At 30.9% G+C, this 23,595-nt stretch overlaps 1 protein-coding gene across 1 annotated transcript in view; it reads right to left on the reverse strand.

Annotated features, from left to right (window-relative positions):
• Positions 1–23,595, reverse strand: part of LOC113371472 (proton-coupled amino acid transporter-like protein CG1139) — a 117,104-nt gene that overhangs the window by 80,438 nt on the left and 13,071 nt on the right. The gene's annotated exons all lie outside the window — the stretch shown is intronic.

Genomic DNA, 23,595 nt, shown 5'->3' on the forward strand with positions numbered 1-23,595 from the left:
CCCACTAAACCTAACTCTTTGTTTTTTGCCTGATTGATATTTTGCGCAGGAAGCACGCACACTTTTACATGAGTCATATGTTATCCTATCTCTTTCCTTATAGGTCCACAGCTTGTGCATCTTGTCCATCTTCCAAAGCCCAATAATCCGGCTATTTGTGGAAACCACTTTCAATTCGTCCTTCTTCAATACTTCCTCTGCTACAAGGAAGCTTGCCGATCTATCATACCATATGCCTCTGTTATTGAAAGTTATGGTGTTTATTTTAACGTTTGTTAGGTCATACCTTTGTTTAATTGGTTTTACTAGATCTTGGTAGTACTCGATTTTTCTTTGTGAGCCACTCCCATATTACAGGATCCACTGACAAGTAGAAGGATAGCTTTGTTTTTGTGTATGGCTATAAGATGAAATGTTATGCTGGTTGGTTGGTAGCGTGGTTGGCATTATTCGCCTAGTCAATACAGCCTTGCCGAGCGGTGGTTATAGTAATATTAGGCTTCGGATTGCCTTGAGTTCTTATTAAGATATTGGCTGAAATATCTGTTCACTTCTAAAGAACAACACTGATTGACTATTTTCAATAACACTTTATTAGCACCCACTTACAAGGATTAACAACTATCTTTATTTATAATTATTTTTTTTTTATTTTCAATAATTATTACAACTGCTAAATTATTAACATCAAGTAATATTGATAAATAATAACATAAATTTAAAGAAATAAAAGTGCAAAGGATAAAATTTACATGAAAATAATATCCGTAATATGTTTTGATATAAAATATAAGCAAATAATAATAAAAATAAAATTAATAAATAATATAAATAAAATTTCTGAATGATAAAATAATACTAGAAAAATAATAAAATATAACAAAATAACAATAATGGAAATAGTAAGATAATAATAATAATAATAATAATAATAATAATAATAATAGTAATAATAATAATAATAATAATAATAATAATAAAAATAATAATAATAATAATAATAATAATTTACAAATTTATGAGATCGTTTGGAATTTTTCGTTTTAGCCTTGTTGGGCGCGCTTCTGAGTATACTTTGTGTGCCAAGTAATTTGGGTGTTCGTCTATTCTTTTTTTGTAGTTCCTTGTTTTTTGTTGAATTTCTTCATTTACTGTCATTATGTTGCTGTCCTGGTGAATCAGCCAGTTGGGAACGTACCTAGGTGCGTTCAGTGCCTGCCTTATGATCTTGTTCTGCACTCGCTGGATAATCTGTAGATTGGTTTTGTTGGCGGTGCCGCATAGTTGAATCCTATAAGAACACACTGGTTTAAAAATACATTTATAAATAGAGTTTGTTATTCGTCGACAGTTTGGAACGTTTATTCAGTAGCCAGTAATGTTTTTTGAATAGTTCATCAATCTGCTGTTTTTTCTTGTTAATGTGAACTCTTCAGTTCAATTTTGTGTCTAGGTGTATCCGAAATATTTTATGCTATCTTTTACTGGGATTTCCTGTCCATTTAACTTAATTGTAGGGCATATACCAGTACGTAGTGTGAAAGTGATATGCGTAGATTTTGAGCCGTTTGTCATAATTCTCCATAAAGAGCCATTTTGTAGCAATATCTAGATGTTCTTGTAATAGTTGCGAAGCTATTGCGGGATCTTTATTGGAGGCAATGATACATGTTTCGTCAGCAAATGTCGATACGCTTGTTCCAAAGTATAAGGAATAGAGTTGGAGAAAGCACGCTTCCCTGGGGCAACCCAGATAGGATCTTCCTTTTTGTCGACTCCTCGTTGTTAATGCTGACGAAAAATTCCCTATTTTCAAGGAACGATTTTATTATTGAAAATATCGGTTCTGATAAACAGAGTTTTAGTTTATACAACAAACCAGTGTGCCATACCTTGTCAAATGCTTGCGCAACGTCTAAAAATACAGCCGAACAATATTTTTTTGCATGGAACGATTCGTTAATTATATTTACTAGGCGATGAACCTGTTCTATGGTTGAGTGTTGTTCTCTAAAGCCGAATTGGTGATTTGGAATTAGGTTTTGATTCAACAATTCTGACTTAATGCGTTGGAGTAATAATTTTTCAAATATCTTTGAAATACAAGGAAGTAGGCTTATTGGTCTATAGGAAGACAATAAATGAGGATCTTTCCCAGGTTTAGGTATAAGAATTATTTTAACTATTTTCCAAGCTTGAGGGAATACTTTTAATCTAAGAATTGAATTGAATATTATTGTTAATAATCTAAATCCCTTTTCTGGCAGTTCTTTTATCATTTTTATCGAAATTTTATCTGGTCCAGGAGATTTATTAGGATTTGCATCCTTGACATAATTTTTCAATTCGGTCACCGTTATGCGTTTTACAATTTGGCCTGGTATAGATTCATTCTGTAAGCAATTGTGAATAGAATCTTCATCGTTTACGTTGCAACTGCGGGGATGAGGCTGGAATGTATTTTTCAAGTGTTCTGAGAATTCTTCCGATTTTTCTTCTGAACTTCTTGCCCAAGAACCATCAAGTTTACGCACTGGAAGTATATGTACTATCGGCCTTTTTAATCTCTTCGTTGCCTTCCAAAGAGAATAATTTGTGTCTTTAGTAGTTGACAGATTAGTTAAATAATTTTTAAGGCATTCGTTCTGATATTCCTTTAATAAAGTCTTAAGATTCCTGCAGGCACAGTTAAATTTGTTTTTATCGGTCGGTGATCTTGTGGTTTGCCATATTTTTCGCAATTTGCGTTTTTGAGCTATAATTTTTTAATGTTAATAGAATAATTAGGTTTGCAACTTGTATTTGAATGTATAGTAGATTTTTGAACTGCTGATGCAGAATTGTGAAATTTTTTATCGCCAAATACTGTTCATTTTTAAGAGGTATGTTGCAAGAAATTTTTTAATCAATTATCTCTTGGAATAATGGCCAATTAGTAAATTTATTTGTGAGAAAATATGAGTTTTGATTTGCTTCTGCAGTTGTAGAATATTGCAGAATAATTGGCGAATGATCAGAATTTAAATCTAAATTTGATTTGATATCTAAACAATTATCGTTAACGCCTTTAGTTATGAAAAAATCTATTAGATCAGGGATATTGTTGAAGTCTGTTGGCCAATAAGTAGGCTCGCCGGTGGATATTGGCTTAAGATTGGTTTTTTCAATCGATTTGTAAAGTTCTCGACCCCTAGGGGTGATCAGTCTAGAACCCCAGAATGTGTGCTTAGCATTATAATCTCCTCCCGCTATAAATGAACTGCCCAGCGTATTAAAAAAAATTATAAACTGACCTTTGGTGATCCTGTGTTTAGGCGGACAGTAAATGGCTGATAGTACTAGTTAGTTGTGCGATGGTATATTAACTGAAATTGAAGTTGCTTGAAGAAAGTCCTTCTGGAATGGTTCAGCTTCATGATGATTTATGTTAGCTTTTATAATAACCGCAGTTCCTCCATGAGGTCTTCCGCTTGGGTGCGGAGTGACGTTTCATTAGATTGATGGCTTTTGGTATTATTTTCCCCATGAGATAACATTCGATAAATATCCAAAAAATTATGCAATGATTTATGCACTATTTACAGATAAAATTAATAAAATTTACTGTATTGTTTTCCAAATTTATTTTTGCTTTTTATATAATGACAAACTTTTGTTTTATGACGACTAATATTGCGACTCTGCTGAGGCCAACAACAACTATGCTGTGGCCTACAGCAAATATACTGTAATTAAACAACTCTGATGTAATAAAGACAACTCTGATGTCGTTCAAGCAACTCCGCTTACCAATTCATATCAGTACTTTATATACTACTTAAGTGGGACTACAAACACCTTACGATGGCGTATTTGAAATATTTGCTGATTATGATAATTACTGCAATCGATATCGAATCTGGCATATCAGCATTGCTATTACACAATGCAGCATTATCGATTGCTATTACACAATACGCCACCCCTAAAGTGTCTGTCAGTCCCTTGACAGATTAATAAAAAAAAATTACGGGGGTTTTTGCTTTTCCTCCCCCTTGGAAAAATTATTGTCCTCAATAATTACTTAAGCACAGTTTCATTCTAATCTTATTTAAAAATTTAATAAACAAAAATTTTCTAAATTTACCTAAAACTTCAATAATGCTTACTTAATTCCATAAAATAATCTGAAATATTTGTTCAGGTAAATTTAAAATTACAAAAATTATATCATTTAAAAAATCATTATCAAAATCACAATATTTGCTTTAAAAACACCTTAAAAAAATGTTCATTGTAATTTGTTGTAATTAATGAAGATTGCATTTAATTCAAATAAGACAAAATTAAAAATCACAAGTAAATTAATTTCAATAATAATATATATTTTTAAATGAGTTGACATGATATCAGACTTGCTGCTTTATTCTAGTGCTAGTAGAGTCGAGAATTAGAATTGGAAACCGAAATTTAAATATGATATGGCTTTATATAATAAAATGGTACAATAAATTATTACTTATTTCTATAACTCCAATTTATTTATTTATTATTATGTAACTAAACTCGCATTTTACTATTATCAATTAATGCAGAAATGTTAGTAAACAATAAAAATGAAATATCAATAATTAAATTAATTAAACATGAATTATATAAAATTTTCTATGTAATAATTGTTTTTATATATGAGTGCAATTTGGCTACTATTTCTTCTATCTCAGCTCAATTTTTCTGACGTAGTATGCAATTTAATACTATCTGAATTCAATCAAACACTCAAGTTGTATAATTCGTGTTACTGCTAGGTGAATGTATGTAGCATAAAAATGATTAGGTAGACGAAAAAGAACAGGTTTTTGACCTCTTTGATTTAAACTGTTTATAGGTTGTTTTTAAATATGATGCTCTTGGAAAATTTATGTGATATAATTAATTTGAATTTTGATTAATTGATCTAATTGCTACATACTTCAACATTAACAATAGATTCCTGGGCCTTTTTGATTCATAACTTTTGAAAGACTTCAATATTAGAAATAATACATCTAGAAATAATAAAATATTAGTGGCCATTCAACTTTGGAATCATTACACAATAATTTTTGTATTTTATATAAATGCGAATTATTGATACAAACGCTTTCAAATACATTTTTGTTTGTAAGTATATAAAAATTTAAATGCACTATAAATTTTTATTTCTCTCATTGGTGTTATAACTGTATTGAACGCTTGAAATTTATAGTTGATTATTATCAATATATATACAAATTAAAAATTTTAAATAATACGAAATAATTTACTGTAAAATAATTTAATAAATCAAAGATACATTTTCAAATTTAATGAGATAATAATTGGGTATTAATATGTTGAACATTAATAATATACTCAAATATTCCAGAAATAATTACAGAACAAAGTTTTTGTAATGAACATTAAGATTCATACAGATTCGCAAAGTTCGCAAAATAAATCATAAATGAATTAAGTCTAGTATTGTTTTGAAATTGTATCGTTCACGTTTTATGATATTTCTTTATTTAAATTTCAAAAGAGAAATATGATGAATCCTTTAACACTATTAACCCAAATAATCGAAAAATACAAATAGTATGTACAATTACGTACATTTAACTAGAATTTACTGAAGGATTTAGTAAAATAATGCAATTATTATAATCGGAAGGAATTTTACCTAAATTTATTTACTAAAAAAAAATTGCTTTAATATAGATGCAGCTAAAGTTTATAAACGTTGTGCGTTCAATAAATTTACTATAACACCATGAAATTAGAAAATCATATTGTATCAATAATTCTAACATAAATATTTTCCTATTTTTTTCTTTATTGCGGGGATGGTTGTAATTATATTATTGGCATGAACTTAAAATTTTCCCCTTCTATTCTATAACATTCGGTAGTTGGGCAGTCTAACTATAACGGAAGACAACCAGATAGGTCTATAGTCTCCCGGTTCTGTCGCATTGTCTTTCTTGGCTATAAGTGTAGTATAGGATCCCATCAGGTATTTCGGAATTCGGCTTATATAAATATAGGATTAAGTTTAACAGATTTGATATTGTGCTAACTAGAACGGACCTTAAAATAGTGTCAGATAAGAGTTATTGATTTCCTTGTCACCGGTTTCGATATGTGTTATAAATCTTCATTTTTCGCTATGTCGTACCCGGGAGACGCGCAGCTGTTTTTGGTGAAAACATCTGTCCAATATTGTATCATTACATTCGGTGGCGGGGCATTAGAGGCAATTTTATTTTCTAATATATATTGCATATATTTTGAGAGATTTTTCGCCCAATGGTGTTGAGTTTGTGTGTACCCATGTCTCTTCATTTGTCTTTTGTTCCGGCTCATTGTCTTCGTATCATTATTTGCTGTTTTAACTGGTTTAGTGTTACTAAAAAATGTTTCTTGTAAATATTTTGTAACTCTAGCCGTTAATTCGACAGATGGGAGTTTACTAGCTAGACAGCAGATTTCTGCTAGCTTTTGGCCATTGAAAGTGTCATCCGTTGCGACAGCCTGCTTCAACGCTATTTCTAACTCTACTTTGATATTATCAGACTCCATTCCTGAACTTTCATTATCAATGTTATTATTATTAAGTATGATCTGCTCTGCAGGAAAGTCCTCAAAGTCAACACTTTGGATTCAGCTGAATATTTCTGTTAGTAGATGGGCTTGGTTAACACGTTGTCCAGGAAGCAATGAGTTGCTTCCTTTGTTATTTAGATGAAGCCTGCACTCTGGGAACAAATACCAAAAATAATGAGTCTCAACTATAGTCGAAGATAATAATATCAGTTGTTGATCCAACAAAAAATTGCTCTGGTTTGCAGGTTGTCCTGGCAAGTATAAGCTGCTTCAGACAAAATGCCGCAAGATTGAAATCAGTACTCTGATTGCAAAAGGCAGCACCGTGTGGGATATTGGATTACAAAAACAACAGCTTGGTACTAATTGGCAGGACAACAAATCCACTTATTGAATCTTACCACAGTTTATCGCTAACGTGCAAATTACGTTCTCCTAACGCAACACCAATCAAAATTCAATACAAACACAGTAAATTATTCGTACAGAGTTTAATTTATTTACCGGAAGTTACTATATAAAGCATAAATCTGGCACTAATTGAATTTATATTAAACTTAATATACGGTTCAAAGATGACCAATGGTTTGGCTGGCTACCATCAGAAATAAATTTCAAAGCGGATTGTAAGAAAGTAATCGGTATTTAACGATAGCATTCGAAATTTTATTATGACTGAAACAAAACTAAAACATTGCGTTTTAAATAGAATCTATATTGCATCTTCAATTTATCAGAAATACAGCGATTATTAAATATATATATTAACTATCCCGCTGCATTGCCAAGACTATTTATTGTACAACTTATTTAGGTATAAAAAAGCCCTTGTGCGAAGGATTTAGACTAGAGACTGCAAAATTCTAAGAAATGCAAACGATACACGGCGCATAGGCATCGTAAACTGTTATGGTACCCATCCATTAGGCAACCAGGCAACCAAGCAATTTATGACAGTATGACCAATAAATGTCCAGTTGTAAAATGTTTTGGTGTCCTAGGCAATCGAATAAAATTTCATTCATTTTTCTGGAACATTAGAGAAACAAGTATGTATATTTCGAACGTTAAACCGAAAAGTTTTTGAAGCGGTTTTAGGGGTGCTTTTGTAAGTTTGTCGATGATACTCTGTAACTTAGGGTTGAGGTCACGCAAATTTGCACGTTCGCGTTTTGAATAGAATCTATATTGTATCTTCAATTTATCAGAAATACAGCGATGATTAAATATATATATATTAACTATCCCGCTGCATTGCCAAGACTAACTTATTTAGGTATAAAAAAGCCCTTGTGCGAAGGATTTAGACTAGAGACTGCACAATTCTAAGAAATGCAAACGATACACGGCGCATAGGCATCGTAAACTGTTATGGTACCCATCCATTAGGCAACCAGGTAACCGAGCAATTTATGGCAAAATGACCAATAAATGTCCAGTTGTAAAATGTTTTGGTGTCCTAAGCAATCGAATAAAATTTCATTCATTTTTCTGGAATATTAGAGAAACAAGTATGTATATTTCGAACGTATAATGAGATAAACTCGACTCCTGTTGCAAATTTTAGTTCGCTTTCATTTTATTGTTCAGACGTAGTCCGATAGCAGTTATAACACATTATTTTTGTTTTACATTATATTAGCATCTAATTTTAACCGGAAACATGGCCTTAATCTTAAAAAATACGTCTAAATTTACAATAATGCCCATAACAAGAAAGGATCGTGCAATGTCGATTTGAGCAGTGAAATTATTTTGCAATAAATTGTCAATTAATTACTCGTATTTTTTCAGATGCAAATGAAAAACGAGAAACTTGAAAACAAATTTAATGTTGTAATTATTATGAAGGTTAAAATGACGAACTATTTTTTTTTTATATGAATAGAATGGTAAACATTATGTATGCAATGTATGTAATATTAAATTTTTTGTAGTACGTAAAATATTTCTCATTAAATAATAATATATCACCTTACCGTTCTTACTGTATACATTTCAAGGAATTATTATATATAAAAAAAGTTATTCTCATATTTTTATTGTTACATCATGATTTGAAATAAAAAATTATATATAATTCTTATACCATTGAATTTACTGATAGATTTTTATTTTGCAAACTAAGGTGTTAACGGTTTATTTAGATATTGTTGGGCTCTGGAAAAACCAGACTAAATTCATTTGTGAATTTTTGGTATGAATATTCCTGCTTGTTGTCATTCAGGACAATGGTTATCATAATACAGAAAGGATTAATGCATTAAACGCAATGTTACAACTTTTCAAAAGGAATTCCCATACACTATTTACAGTCATTGAATAATATAATTTAAATAATATTATTAATAAACTAGTGGTATATGGCATCGTGCCTTAAGGCAAATTGCTGGAACTTCCCGTACCGTTTCGAAATGTTCGAGGAATATTAAATGTTTTCAAATAGATTATTATAAATATTGTAACATTGTATACTATTTATAAGAATCATATAAACTGAATTACAAAGTTAAAAATATTTGTTTCAAAGTATATTAGAACTTAAGTCAAAATTACAATTAAAATCTGAATTGTTTTCGATAAGCAAAAAAAAATTGTTTTGAAAAAAAAAATTGAAAAAAAGTTGTAACAATTTTTTTTACAAATGCAATTATTTTGTTAAAACAAGTAAAAAGTTCTTTGAGTTGCTCCGATCTCCGCCGGAAATGAGAAAGTCATTTCGTTTGCCTGAACTATTAATTTTTGTCATTTTATTACGGATCTTTATAAAAATCTTTCTGCCGGGTGCTAACGAATCCTTTTCACTGTTAATTTTTTTATTGCTTGTTGAAACATATTATAATAGGCAATGTCTTGCAAAATCGAGAATATTGCTCATGACATCATGTTTCATCTTTATTTTGTATCTGCCTCTTGTTCATTTTTTGATTGCTTCGATCGTAAATTGCCTAGTGGATGGGTACCATTAAACCATCAGAATATATTCTGACCAGTGGTGTATGATTGGTATAGATACTAAGAAAATATAATAACAATAAGACCCCGAATTTTATTTTTTCTAATATAAGCCTTGTTATATAGTAATTGGAAATTCGAATTAATCGGATACTGATTGCGTTTCGATTAGCTAGAAAATTCAAATGATATATGCATGTATGAAATTTTCTAATTTTTACAATATAGAAATATTCCATTCTCTTGAATTGAATAGAATCACTCTATTCAATAAAACTTTTATAAAAAGTAAGACAAGTTTCAAGAGCAATTACAAATATTTATTTCAATCAATTTTCTAGCCATTTGATCAGAGGATTGATGTCCCTGTTAACTTATTTTTAATTAACTTACTTTTTAGTTAATTAGTTAGTTATTAGTAAAGAACTCTAATACGTGAGCATATATTTTTAAATATTTATTATTTTTAATTATGGTTATTTTATTATTTCATCCTGTACTTTATTCTATTGAGTATATATTCAATAACCATCTTAGTATTCTTAACAAATATAAGCTAGCTATGATTATAAATCAGTACACTGCTATTTTAAAAAAATCTTCTGTAAAAAATCTTTTAAAATTGAAGTCTCGGATTGTTATATAATTTTATCACTTGATAATTTTTTCTTTAAATGCATTTCTGAAAATTTTTGTAGACGCGTAATTTAAATAAAACAATGGACGGTTAAAGACATTAAGACATTAAACCTTGGACTAACGTTTGCCACCTGGCCGTTCCAAGTTACCTTGTCTATGGGGTAAAAAGGTCTGGACAACAAATTTCTGAAAGACATCAAAAAAGCACATTTCTACAATGATGAAGTAGCTGGCAGTGTTACTGAACGTAGTTAGATAATTGTTCGTTTGAAATGTGTTAATTATTGTGATATAATTGGTTTGTTTTTTTTTAATACAGTTTATATTTGCTCAAAGTCGAATTGAACCTTTGTGCCTTGCTTTGCTTAGTAGTATTATTTAAAATCCAGAACCCAAAAAATCTGAAGAACTTAATACGTCAATAATTCGAAAGACCAAAAAAGACTTGGATTGGATTATACCATGTTTTCTATAGAAAGATTATAAATCTTCCAGGCAAACTAATGGGGTTTATTGTTTTATAATACCTCATTGCTTATAGTATTCAAACAACACATTTTTATATACTTAGTATATAAAGAATAAAAGATAAAAAGTGATTAATAATTGAAATATTAATCACTTTTTATCTTTCATTCTTTTTATTAAAAGAAAGAAATTACTGACAGTTAGTGCTTGTCTTTAATTATTAATTTGTACAAGTTATATTAATATGTGTTAGTGATAATATAAATAATTCAAAACCACTGAAGATGACGTAGAATTTTACGTCGAAACGTATGAAAGAATAAAGATGTTTTGAAAAAAATCTTTACTTTACTTATTTTTCACTTGATGTTACGCCCTCCAAGAAATCAATCATATATATATATATATATATATATATATATATATATATATATATAAATCTTAATATATATGTATACATTTAATGTCACACCTAACATCCGCGTTGGACGCCTAAAATACTAATAAATAGGTAACTTTTCTGACTCCTCTTGCTGAAAACTCTTCAAGTCAAAAGGATCGATAGGCCGTGTTTTCTTTGTCTTTGTAGAACAACAAGATCAACCCTGCAAGTACCCTCTTGCTCTCCGCAAGGTTTGTGTCCTCGCTGAGCTGGCCATTGGACACCGGCGATATAATTTGACAGATGTAGCGCCCTAGTCAAATTCCCGGCCTAGCTATTTCCATGAATCCGATTACGCTAGAATATTGTTAGCGATCGGCCTCACACCACCCTCATGTGCTTGGCTCTAAAAAAACGTGACAGAGAAACGCAAGTTTTTGACGCGAAGTAAGAAGAGAAACGATAAAAGTAGTGGTCTTTTACCGACGATATTGCTATCTCCCATTTATGCTACACCTTTCATGTCTCCTTACAATGCCAGACCAGAGTCAAGTTTAACCAGGTATTCCTTCCCCACTAATTTTTGCAAGACATTTTCCTTGTCAGTGGTTTCGCTAGAAAATAGATAGGGACAGTGGGAATCTCGTTATTTATTTAATGCGCGTTACTAGTTAGATGACGCATTTGGCTCTTTTTTTGGCAGGGAGAGGAATGCATTTACGCATATCGTTCCCGGGTTGACCAGGTAGTGTGGGACTCGAACCGAAGGCAATACCCACTAAACTTAACTCTTTGTTTTTTGCCTGATTGATATTTTGCGCAGGAAGCACGCACACTCTTACATGAGTCATATGTTATACTATTTCTTTCCTTATAGGTCCACAGCTTGTGCATCTTGTCCATCTTCCAAAGCCCAATAATCCGGCTATTTGTGGAAACCACTTTCAATTCGTCCTTCTTCAATACTTCCTCTGCTACAAGGAAGCTTGCCGATTTGTCATACCATATGCCTCTGTTATTGAAAGTTATGGTGTTTATTTTAATGTTTGTTAGGTCATACCTTTGTTTAATTGGTTTTACTAGATCTTGGTAGTACTCGATTTTTCGTTTGTGAGCCACTCCCATATCACAGGATCCACTGACAACTAGAAGGATAGCTTTGTTTTTGTGTATGGCTATAAGATGAAATGTTATGCTGGTTGGTTGGTAGCGTGGTTGGTATTATTCGCCTAGTCAATACAGCCTTGCCGAGCGGTGGTTATAGTAATAGTAGGCTTCGGATTGCCTTGAGTTCTTATTAAGATATTGGCTGAAATATCTTATCACTTCTAAAGAACAACACTGATTGACTATTTTCAACAACACTTTATTAGCACCCACTTACAAGGATTAACAACTATCTTTATTTTTTTTTTTTTCAATAATTATTACAACTGCTAAATTATTAACATCAAGTAATATTGATAAATAATAACATAAATTTAAAGAAATAAAAGTGCAAAGGATAAAATTTACATGAAAATAATATCCGTAATATGATTTGATATAAAATATAAGCAAATAATAATAAAAATAAAATTAATAAATAATATAAATAAAATTTCTGAATGATAAAATAATACTAGAAAAATAATAAAATATAACAAAATAACAATAATAGGAATAGTAAGATAATAATAATAATAATAATAATTATAATAATAATAATAATAATAATAGTAATAATAATAATAATAAAAATAATAATAATAATAATAATTTACAAATTTATGAGATCGTTTGGAATTTTTCGTTTTAGTCTTGTTTGGCGCGCTTCTGAGTATACTTTGTGTGCCAAGTAATTTGGGTGTTCGTCTATTCTTTTTTTGTAGTTACTTGTTTTTTGTTGAATTTCTTCATTTACTGTCATTATGTTGCTGTCCTGGTGAATCAGCCAGTTGGGAACGTACCTAGGTGCGTTCAGTGCCTGCCTTATAATCTTGTTCTGCACTCGCTGGATAATCTGTAGATTGTTTTTTTTTGGCGGTGCCCCATAGTTGAATCCCAGAAGACCACACTGGTTTAAAAATACATTTATAAATAATTACTTTGTTATTCGTCGACAGTTCGGAACGTTTATTCAGTAGCCAGTAATGTTTTTTGAATAGTTCATCAATCTGCTGTTTTTTCTTGTTAATGTGAACTCTTCAGTTCAATTTTGTGTCTAGGTGTATTCCGAGATATTTTACGCTATCATGTACTGAGATTTCCTGTCCATTTAACTTAATTGTAGGGCATATACCAGTACGTAGTGTGAAAGTAATATGCGTTGATTTTGAGCCGTTTGTCATAATTCTCCATAAAGAAAGCCATTTTGTAGCAATATCTAGATGTTCTTGTAATAGTTGCGAAGCTATTGCGGGATCTTTATTGGAGGCAATGATACATGTATCGTCAGCAAATGTGGATACGCTTGTTCCGGAGTATAAAGGAAAATCCGCTGTGAATATAAGGAATAGAGTTGGAGAAAGCACGCTTCCCTGGGGCACCCCAGATAGGGGCTATTTCTTTTTGTCGACTCCTCCTTGTTAATGATGACGAAAAATTCCCTATTTTCAAAGAACGATTTTATTATTGAAAATATCGGTTCTGATAAACAGAGTTTTAGTTTATACAACAAACCAGTGTACCATACCTTGTCAAATGCTTGCGCAACGTCTAAAAATACAGCCGAACAATATTTTTTGCATGGAACGATTCGTTAATTATATTTACTAGGCGATGAACCTGTTCTATGGTTGAGTGTTGTTCTCTAAAGCCGAATTGGTGATTTGGAATTAGGTTTTGATTCAACAATTCTGACTTAATGCGTTGGAGTAATAATTTTTCAAATATCTTTGAAATACAAGGAAGTAGGCTTATTGGTCTATAGGAAGACAATAAATGAGAATCTTTCCCAGGTTTAGGTATAAGAATTATTTTAGCTATTTTCCAAGCTGAATATTATTGTTATTAATCTAAATCCCTTTTCTGGTAGTTCCTTTATCATTTTTGTCGAAATTTTATCTGGTCCAGGAGATTTATTAGGATTTGCATCCTTGACATAATTTTTCAATTCGGTCACCGTTATGCGTTTTACAATTTGGCCTGGTATAGATTCATTCTGTAAGCAATTGTGAATAAAATCTTCATCGTTTATGTTGCAACTGCGGGGATGAGGCTGGAATGTATTTTTCAAGTGTTCTGAGAATTCTTCCGATTTTTCTTCTGAACTTCTTGCCCAAGAACCATTAAGTTTACGCACTGGAGGTATATGTACTATCGGCCTTTTTAATCTCTTCGTTGCCTTCCAAAGTGAAAAATTTGTGTCTTTAGTAGTTGAAAGATTAGTTAAATAATTTTTAAGGCATTCGTTATTATATTCATATAATAAAGTCTTAAGATTTCTGCAGGCACAGTTAAATTTGTTTTTATCGGTCGGTGATCTTGCGGTTTGCCATATTTTTCGCAATTTGCAATTTTGAGCTATAATTGTCTTAATGTTAATAGGATAATTAGGTTTGCAACTTGCATTTGAATGTATAGTAGATTTTTGAGCTGCTGATGATAGCAGAATTGTGAAATTTGTTATCGCCAAGTTTAAATTCTGGTCATTTTTAAGAGGTATGTTGCAAGAAATTTTTTCATCAATTATCTCTTGGAATAATAGCCAATTAGTAAATTTATTTGTGAGAAAATATGAGTTTTGATTTACTTCTGTAGTTGTAGAATATTGCAGAATAATTGGCGAATGATCAGAATTTAAATCTAAATTTGATTTGATATCTAAACAATTATCGTTAACGCCTTTAGTTATAAAAAAATCTATTAGATCAGGGATTTTGTTAAGGTCTGTTGTCCAATAAGTAGGCTCGCCGGTGGATATTGGCTTAAGATTGTTTTTTTTTAATCGATTTGTAAAGTTCTCGACCCCTAGGGGTGATCAGTCTAGAACCCCAGAATGTGTGCATAGCATTATAATCTCCTCCCGCTATAAATGAACTGCCCAGCGTATTAAAAAAAAATATAAACTGACCTTCGGTGATCCTGTGTTTAGGCGGACAGTAAATGGCTGATAGTACTAGTTGGTTGTGCGATGGTATATTAACTGAAATTGATGTTGCTTGAAGAAAGTCCTTCTGGAATGGTTCAGCTTCATGATGATTTATGTTAGCTTTAATAATAACCGCAGTTCCTCCATGAGGTCTTCTGCTTGAGTGCGGAGTATTATAAACTATATAATTTGGTATACGTACGGAACTATTGTTAGAGAAATGTGATTCTGTTATAAGCATGATATCTATATCGTTGATTGTTAAAAAATATTTAAGGCCTTGAGTGTGGTTACACAAGCCATTTGCATTCCATAAACAGATTGCTAGTTTGAAATACATGATTTATTTGCTAGAATGGTTGTGAGTAAATTCAGCATAGTGCTCATTTGTTCAGTAAGTGTTTTTATCATTTCTTTCAATTCTGACAAATCATTGATATTATTAATGTTTGTCGAGCTCTGATTAGTAGTTGATGGAATGTCCTGGTTTTCAGACAGTATAGTATTTTTACATGTAATATGTGAGTATGAGATACCTGGTTTAACATGGTTGATCCACGAATTGATGGTGTTCTCTGTCTTGGTGATGGATTTTTTTTTCAAATTGTTTCTTATAGATTTTGCATCCCTTGTAGTTGGCAGGATGGTTAAGACCACATAGAACACACTTCACTTGGTCATTGATCTTGTCTTCCCATGAACACTTCTCTGTCAGGTGATTTTGTGCGCACTTTACCCACCTCGGGGTCATGTGACAATAGTTCCGCGTATGGACGTGCCTTTGACAGCGTGTGCACTGGACGATTTCTTTAGTATATCGCTTAGCCTCGATAGTTACTTTGGTTTTGTACAAAAATTCGATTTTGTAAAAATCTTTATTACTTGGTTGTTGTTCCAGCTCAATAATAAACATATTTAATGGATGTTTCGTAAGCCTGTTCTTGAGGTTTGCGATGCGAACTACCTTGTGGCCTAGAGCCTGAATTTCCTCTTTCAGAATATTGACATCGGTGCTGTGATGCAAATTTTTGACAAAAATTTTAAAATTGCGATTTCCTTTATCTTGAAAAGAATGCATTTGTGTGTCTCTTTCTTTCAATAATTTAATAATCTTATTATATAGTTGCGGGTTCTTTATACTTTTGTATCATCAATAACTTTCAATTTATACAAATTTTTTGCTTCGCTTTCTAAAAGTACTGATAATGGTTTTATGTCTCGTACATCGTGTATAAATATAGGCGGCGGTCTATTGTGCACAGCTTTTGTTTCGGTCACTTTCTCAGTATCAGGGCTGGCTAAAACTTCATAAAAGTTTCTTGTTGGTGTTGGGTTTAGCCAATAGTCTGAGGTTGTCGTTTTTATCGGCTGTGGTTCATCGTTTTGGGCGCGTTTGATTTTTTTATTTTTAATTTCAATCTAGTCTTAATCCTTACTGGTGTTTTCATTCAATCATATTGATTTTCTAAATCGATTACTGTTTCGGAAGAAGCTGGTGGAAGTGATTCGGTAATTGATCTCTTATTTTTTGTTACCTTCCTTGACTTAATTGGGCGAGTTTCTAAATTCATTTTTTATCAGTCCATTTATGACGTTTCATTAGATTGATGGCTTTTGGTATTATTTTCCCCATGGGAAAACATTCAATAAATATCCAAACACTTATGCAATGATTTATGTACTATTTGCAGATAAAATTAATAATATTTACTGTATTTTTTTTTTCAAATTTATTTTCGCTTTTTCTATAATGACAAACTTTTAACGACTAATATTGCGACTCTGCTGAGGCCAACAGCAACTATGCTGTGGCCTACAGCAACTATACTGTAATTAAACAACTCTGATGTAATAAAGACAACTCTGATGTCGTTCAAGCAACTCCGCTTACCAATTCATATCAGTACTTTATTCAATACTTAAGTGGGACTACAAACACCTTACGATGGCTTGTGTAATATGTGAGTATGAGATTATGATGGCTTGTGTAATATGTGAGTATTTAAAATATTTGCTGATTATGATAATTACTGCAATCGATATCGAATTTGGCATATCAGCATTGCTATTACACAATGCAGCATTATCGATTGCTATTACACAATACGCCACCCCTAAAGTATCTGTCAGTCCCTTGACAGATTAATAAAAAAAAAATACGGGGGTTTATGCTTCTCCTCCCCCTTGCAAAAATTATTGTCCTCAATAATTACTTAAGCTTAGTTTCATTCTAATCTTATTTAAAAATTTAATAAACAAAAATTTTCTAAATTTACCTAAAACTTCAATAATGCTTACTTAATTCCATAAAATAATCTTAAATATTTATTTATGTAAATTTAAAATTACAAAAATTATATCATTTAAAAAATCATTATCAAAATCACAATATTTGCTTTAAAAACACCTAAAAAAAATGTTCATTGTAAATTGTTGTAATTAATGAAGATTGCATTTAATTCAAATAAGACAAAATTAAAAATCACAAGTAAATTAATTTCAATAACAATATATGTTTTTAAATGAGTTGACATAATATCAGACTTGCTGCTTTATTCTAGTGCTAGTAGAGTCGAGAATTAGAATTGGAAACCGAAATTTAAATATGATATGGCTTCATATAATAAAATGGTACAATAAATTATTACTTATTTCTATAACTCAAATTTATTTATTTATTATTATGTAATTAAACTCGCATTTTACTATTATCTATTAATGCAGAAATGTTAGTAAACAATAAAAATGAAATATCAATAATTAAATTAATTAAATATGAATTATATAAAATTTTCTATGTAATAATTGTTTTTATATATGAGTGCAATTTGGCTACTATTTCTTCTATCTCAGCTCAATTTTTCTGACGTAGTATGCAATTTAATACTATCTGAATTCAATCAAACACTCAAGTTGTATAATTCGTGTTACTGCTAGGTCAATGTATGTAGCATAAAAATGATTAGGTAGACGAAAAAGAACAGGTTTTTGACCTCTTTGATTTAAACTGTTTATAGATTGTTTTTAAATATGATGCTCTTGGAAAATTTATGTGATATAGTTAATTTGAATTTTGATTAATTGACCTAATTGCTACATACTTCAACATTAACAATAGATTCCTGGGCCTTTTTGATTCATAACTTTTGAAAGACTTCAATATTAGAAATAATACATCTAGAAATAATAAAATATTAGTGGCCATTCAACTTTGGAATCATTACACAATAATTTTTGTATTTTATATAAATGCGAATTATTGATACAAACGCTTTCAAATACATTTTTGTTTGTAAGTATATAACAATTTAAATGCACTATAAATTTTTATTTCTCTCATTAGTGTTATAACTGTACTGAACGCTTGAAAATTATAGTTGATTATTATCAATATATATAAAAATTAAAAATTTTAAATAATACGAAATAATTTACTGTAAAGTAATTTAATAAATCAAAGATAAATTTTCAAATTTAATGAGATAATAATTGGGTATTAATATGTTGAACATTAATAATATACTCAAATTTTCAAATAATTACAGAACAAAGTTTTTGTAATAAACATTAAGATTCATACAGATTCGCAAAGTTTGCAAAATAAATCATAAATGAATTAAGTCTAGTATTGTTTTGAAATTGTATCGTTCACGTTTTATGATGTTTCTTTATTTAAATTTCAAAAGAGAAATATGATGAATCCTTTAACACTATTAACCCAAATAATCGAAAAATACAAGTAGTATGTACAATTACGTACATTTAACTAGGATTTACTTAAGGATTTAGTAAAATAATGCAATTATTATAATCGGAAGAAATTTTACTTAAATTTATTTACTAAAAAAATGCTTTAATATAGATGCAGCTAAAGTTTATAAACGTTGTGCGTTCAATAAATTTACTATAACACCATGAAATTAGAAAATCATATTGTATCAATAATTCTAACATAAACATTTTCCTATTTTTTTCTTTATTGCGGGATGGTTGTAATTATATTATTGGCATGAACTTAAAATTTTTCTCTTCTATTCTATAACATTCGGTAGTTGGGCAGTTGATTAAAAATAAATAATACCATTTGCATTAATACTTTTTCCAATTAAAAGTTAAAATATTCAGTACATTTATCGAGCGTGTAAAAATAAAATATTTGGAAGGATAATTGTGCAATTTACTGCACTTTGCAGATTTGACCTCTGAGCTTCTATATAAGCCTAATAGTCATCAATAACATGTTTGTTAGTTTTACTAACAATATTTAATATTATGAGAGATTTTAATAATCCTACCATTATTCTTTTGGGTTTTTAATAACCCTATAATTATTTTTTTGGGTTTTTCTACCCCATTTATGTCCTTTAATAATTTTAACAGATTTCCCCATAAGTTTACCGGCACTATTAAAAATGTGAAAATCTGAAATAAGAGAACCTTTATGTCTCCTTTATTAATTATTGGCAGATTTCCCGATAAGTTTACCGGAACTATACATAACATGTGGAAGTCTGTAATAAGAGGACCTTCAGGCACATTGGCCATAGAAACGGCATTAATAGCCAAATTTTAAGTTATATCATTCTGAATTGACGATATCGACGATGTTGGCGTTAGACCGCTCGAAAGCCGGGTTACTAACTTTATCAACATAAATAAAATGATTCGCGATTGCAGGGAAAAAATATTAATTTAATTGAAAACTGTATCATTATGAACTGCGATATCGTCTGTGTTGGCGTTAGACCGCTCGAAAGCCGGGTTACTAACTTTATCAACATACATAAAATGATTCGCGAAGTTCAAAGAATGAATATTAGTTGAAGATGACTTCTTTACCCTTCAGATAATTCTATATAAAACTATAAAATTAAAATTATATTTTCGCTTGCAATTAAAAAAAAAAACTTGTCAAAACTAAATAGTTGTTCAATCAAACTGTCCACTGTTATAAAATTATGAACCCAAGCTACCATTCTAATCAACATAATTGACATAAAAATAATTACATTTACAGGATTTTCATCTACATAATTTCTATCTTATATAAAAAATTTCTTCTTCAAATCTTACCTAAACTGGTAGTCATTGCCGGATCTTCTTGTCCAAAGAATAGAAATGGTAATCTTTGCCTGGGGAGAGTTGCAGACATCTTCTGGTAGTGTAATTTGTCACTTACTTAGGATGAGTCGCTGTCGTTGCGGGTTGCTCACGGTTTTGTTTTGGCAGAGCCGCCACCTTACTACCCTTAGTTCCTCGAATTAGTAACGCTGGGTTGCTGAATCCGCCCTTGAGTCTGCAGCCTCCGGGGTGCGAAAAACTCGGTTTTCACGTTCACAGGCAACGTCGAATACTAATTCTTCACTACAAGGTATCGCACCGCTGGACACCATGAAATGTAATGAGGTTGTTTGGTAGCATGGTTGGTATTATTTGCCTAGTCAATACAGCCTTGCCGAGCGATGGTTATAGTGATAGTAGGCTTCGGATTGCCTTGAGTTCTTATTAAGATATTGGCTGAAATATCTTATCACTTCTAAAGAACAACACTTATTGACTATTTTCAACAACACTTTATTAGCACCCACTTACAATAATTAACAACTATCTTTATGACGACTAATATTGCGACTCTGCTAAGGCCAACAGCAACTATGCTGTGGCCTACAGCAACTATACTGTAATTAAACAACTCTGGTAATAAAGACAACTCGGATGGCATTCAAGCAACTCCGCTTATCAATTCATATCAGTACTTTATATACTACTTAAGTGGGACTACAAACACCTTACGATGGCGTATTTAAAATATTTGCTGATTGTGATAGTTACTGCAATCGATATCCAATTTGGCATATTAGCATTGCTATTACACAATGCAGCATTATCGATTGCTATTACACAATAAAGATCTGGTTTTCTGGTCCCTTGGCTGGTTTTAAATATTGGTTCGGAATCAATCTTTAGGTGGTGTTTCTGTAAGGCCCTTTTACCATAGTTAACAACTGCGTTGTGCCTTTCAATTTGTGATCTATGACTTCTATGGCAGGTCTGCTGTACATAATCAAGCAATTCTGGAGCATTACACCCTGCTATGCATAGTCGGTTTTCCTATCGCTTCTTGTTGTTCTACTGCGAGTTGATAAAGCATCAATTCTTAACTTCGTGCAGTTTACAAAATGACTGTCTGTAATTAGTTTTCTTCCGTTTGTGACCCACCAGTGTTGTTGGTCGCACTTTTTAAACATAGTCAGTGGTTTCCTGTCCAGCATAGAGTTAAGAATTCGGGCTAACCTTTCGTCTAATTGTTTTATAGACGGTATCATTTAGACGTTTTACCCAATGGGCAATTTCTTAATGGTAATAATTGTTGTCCGGTATTCCTAATTTTTGTAGCTTAATTTTCCTCATGAGCGGTACTATCCATCTTAAAGATGGTAGGGACATTCCTCCATCCTTATAGTTAGCATGCAAATATGCTTTTACGTTGTCGTGCGGTATCCTTAAACATGCTCTTGCCGCTTTTCTCACTATATTATCTAGCGATTTCAACAGGCTTTTTGTAGTATTCCCCAACGTTAAACCAAAAAGTTTTTGAAGTGGTTTTAGGGGTGCTTTTGTAAGTTTGTTGATGATACTCTGTAACTTAGGGTTGAGGTCACGCAAATTTGCACGTTCGGGTGGGAATGATACTTCTAGATATTTCTGCATGATCCGCATTAATGCCGGTAACTCTCGACCCCCACATTTAAAATTTATGTTTTTGTCCAGTATGGTTTTCTTAACGTGTAACACGTTTCTTATGGCTATTGTGAATGACTTTTTGATGTTTTTGAAAAGGCCACAGTTTGATAAATACTCATTGGCTTGGTTTTGGAGTGTATGTAAACCTTTTCCCGTCGACGCTACCAATATTAGCATGTTTATTTGCGTGGCATCCATATTTGCCCCGATTTCAGTTGGGGTTTGTTCTATCATCCTGCTCACAATTATCTCCTTTCTTGACATCGCACTTCGGACTAATGGAATCCGAGGCTCACCGTCTAGCGCGGAGCCTCGTCCAATCTTTTGTGTAGGTATCTTGTATGAACTCTATGAACTGTTCAGGAAAATTGTAGTATTTGAGTCGAATGCATTGGATACATCTATTGATGCTAAATTCAGAGCTTTGTGGCTTTGTCTCATGTATCTTAGAAGATTGTCGAGATTGAGTATATTTTCTGCGTAACTGTCTATAGGTTCGTATACCTTTTATCAGTTATCTATTTTTATGTTTTTTTAGCAAGCGTGTTGCAAGGATTTTATTTAGTAGTCTAACTATAACGGAAGACACCCATATTGGTCTATAGTCTCCCGGTTCTGTCGCTTTGTCTTTCTTGGCTATAAGTGTAGTATAAGATTCCATCAGGTGTTGCGGAATTCCGCTTATATATATATATATATATATATATATAATTATATATATATATATATATATATATATATATATATGAATGGTAGAGTCTTGGATTTGTGTATATTTTGTAGAGTTTCGAACAAGAATCCAAAAATAATACAAAATAAAAAACAAGAAAAGTTTTTAAAAAAACAATTTCTTTATTTAATTATTTGTTTATTGTCGACGTTTCGGAACTAGGTACGTTCCATCTTCAGGACATCTGTCAAGAAACATGATCTTGATGAGATTTTAGCAAACAATATGTTTAGGAAAAGAAAATAGATTTTTCTTAAATAATGAATTAAATTGTAAAAAATATAATAATGTACAGAAATATGATAATATGTTCAAAATAAAAATGATAAAAATAAATGAGTGGATTATCAGAACAGGATATTAAACATAATAGAAAATTTTTTTGAAAGTTATGGAAATTTTTTAAGAAAAGGTTAATGACAAAGTTGAATTAATTACCTGTATGTTTGAATATTTGTTAGCACTTTTTCACTAAACAAGCTTTTTTAACAAAAATGATTTTGTGAGTTAATTTTCCGCCGAATAATTAGATTTTGTAAATCAAAATTACTAAAAAATTTGTCATTTTTAAAATTATTATTTGAAAACACAAATAATATTGTTCTCTGGATGTTGTTCGATAGGCTTTCGAAAATTAACTAAATGAACTGGTGTGCCCTTTGTAACACGTGTAAACACTTGAACGAGAGATGTGAGATTTCATATTTCTGTACATTATTATATTTTTTACAATTTAATTCATTATTTAAGAAAAATCTATTTTCTTTTCCTAAACATATTGTTTGCTAAAATCTCATCAAGATCATGTTTCTTGACAGATGTCCTGAAGATGGAACGTACCTAGTTCCGAAACGTCGACAATAAACAAATAATTAAATAAAGAAATTGTTTTTTTAAAAACTTTTCTTGTTTTTTATTTTGTATTATTTTTGGATTCTTGTTCAAAACTCTACAAAATATATATATATATATATATATTTTATATTTATATTTATATATTTA

The sequence above is a fragment of the Ctenocephalides felis genome, unplaced genomic scaffold, assembly GCF_003426905.1.
Source record: "Ctenocephalides felis isolate EL2017-DRISC unplaced genomic scaffold, ASM342690v1 CF-g0.4_SCAFFOLD_01492, whole genome shotgun sequence".
In the NCBI taxonomy this organism is placed as follows: Eukaryota; Metazoa; Arthropoda; class Insecta; order Siphonaptera; family Pulicidae; genus Ctenocephalides; species Ctenocephalides felis.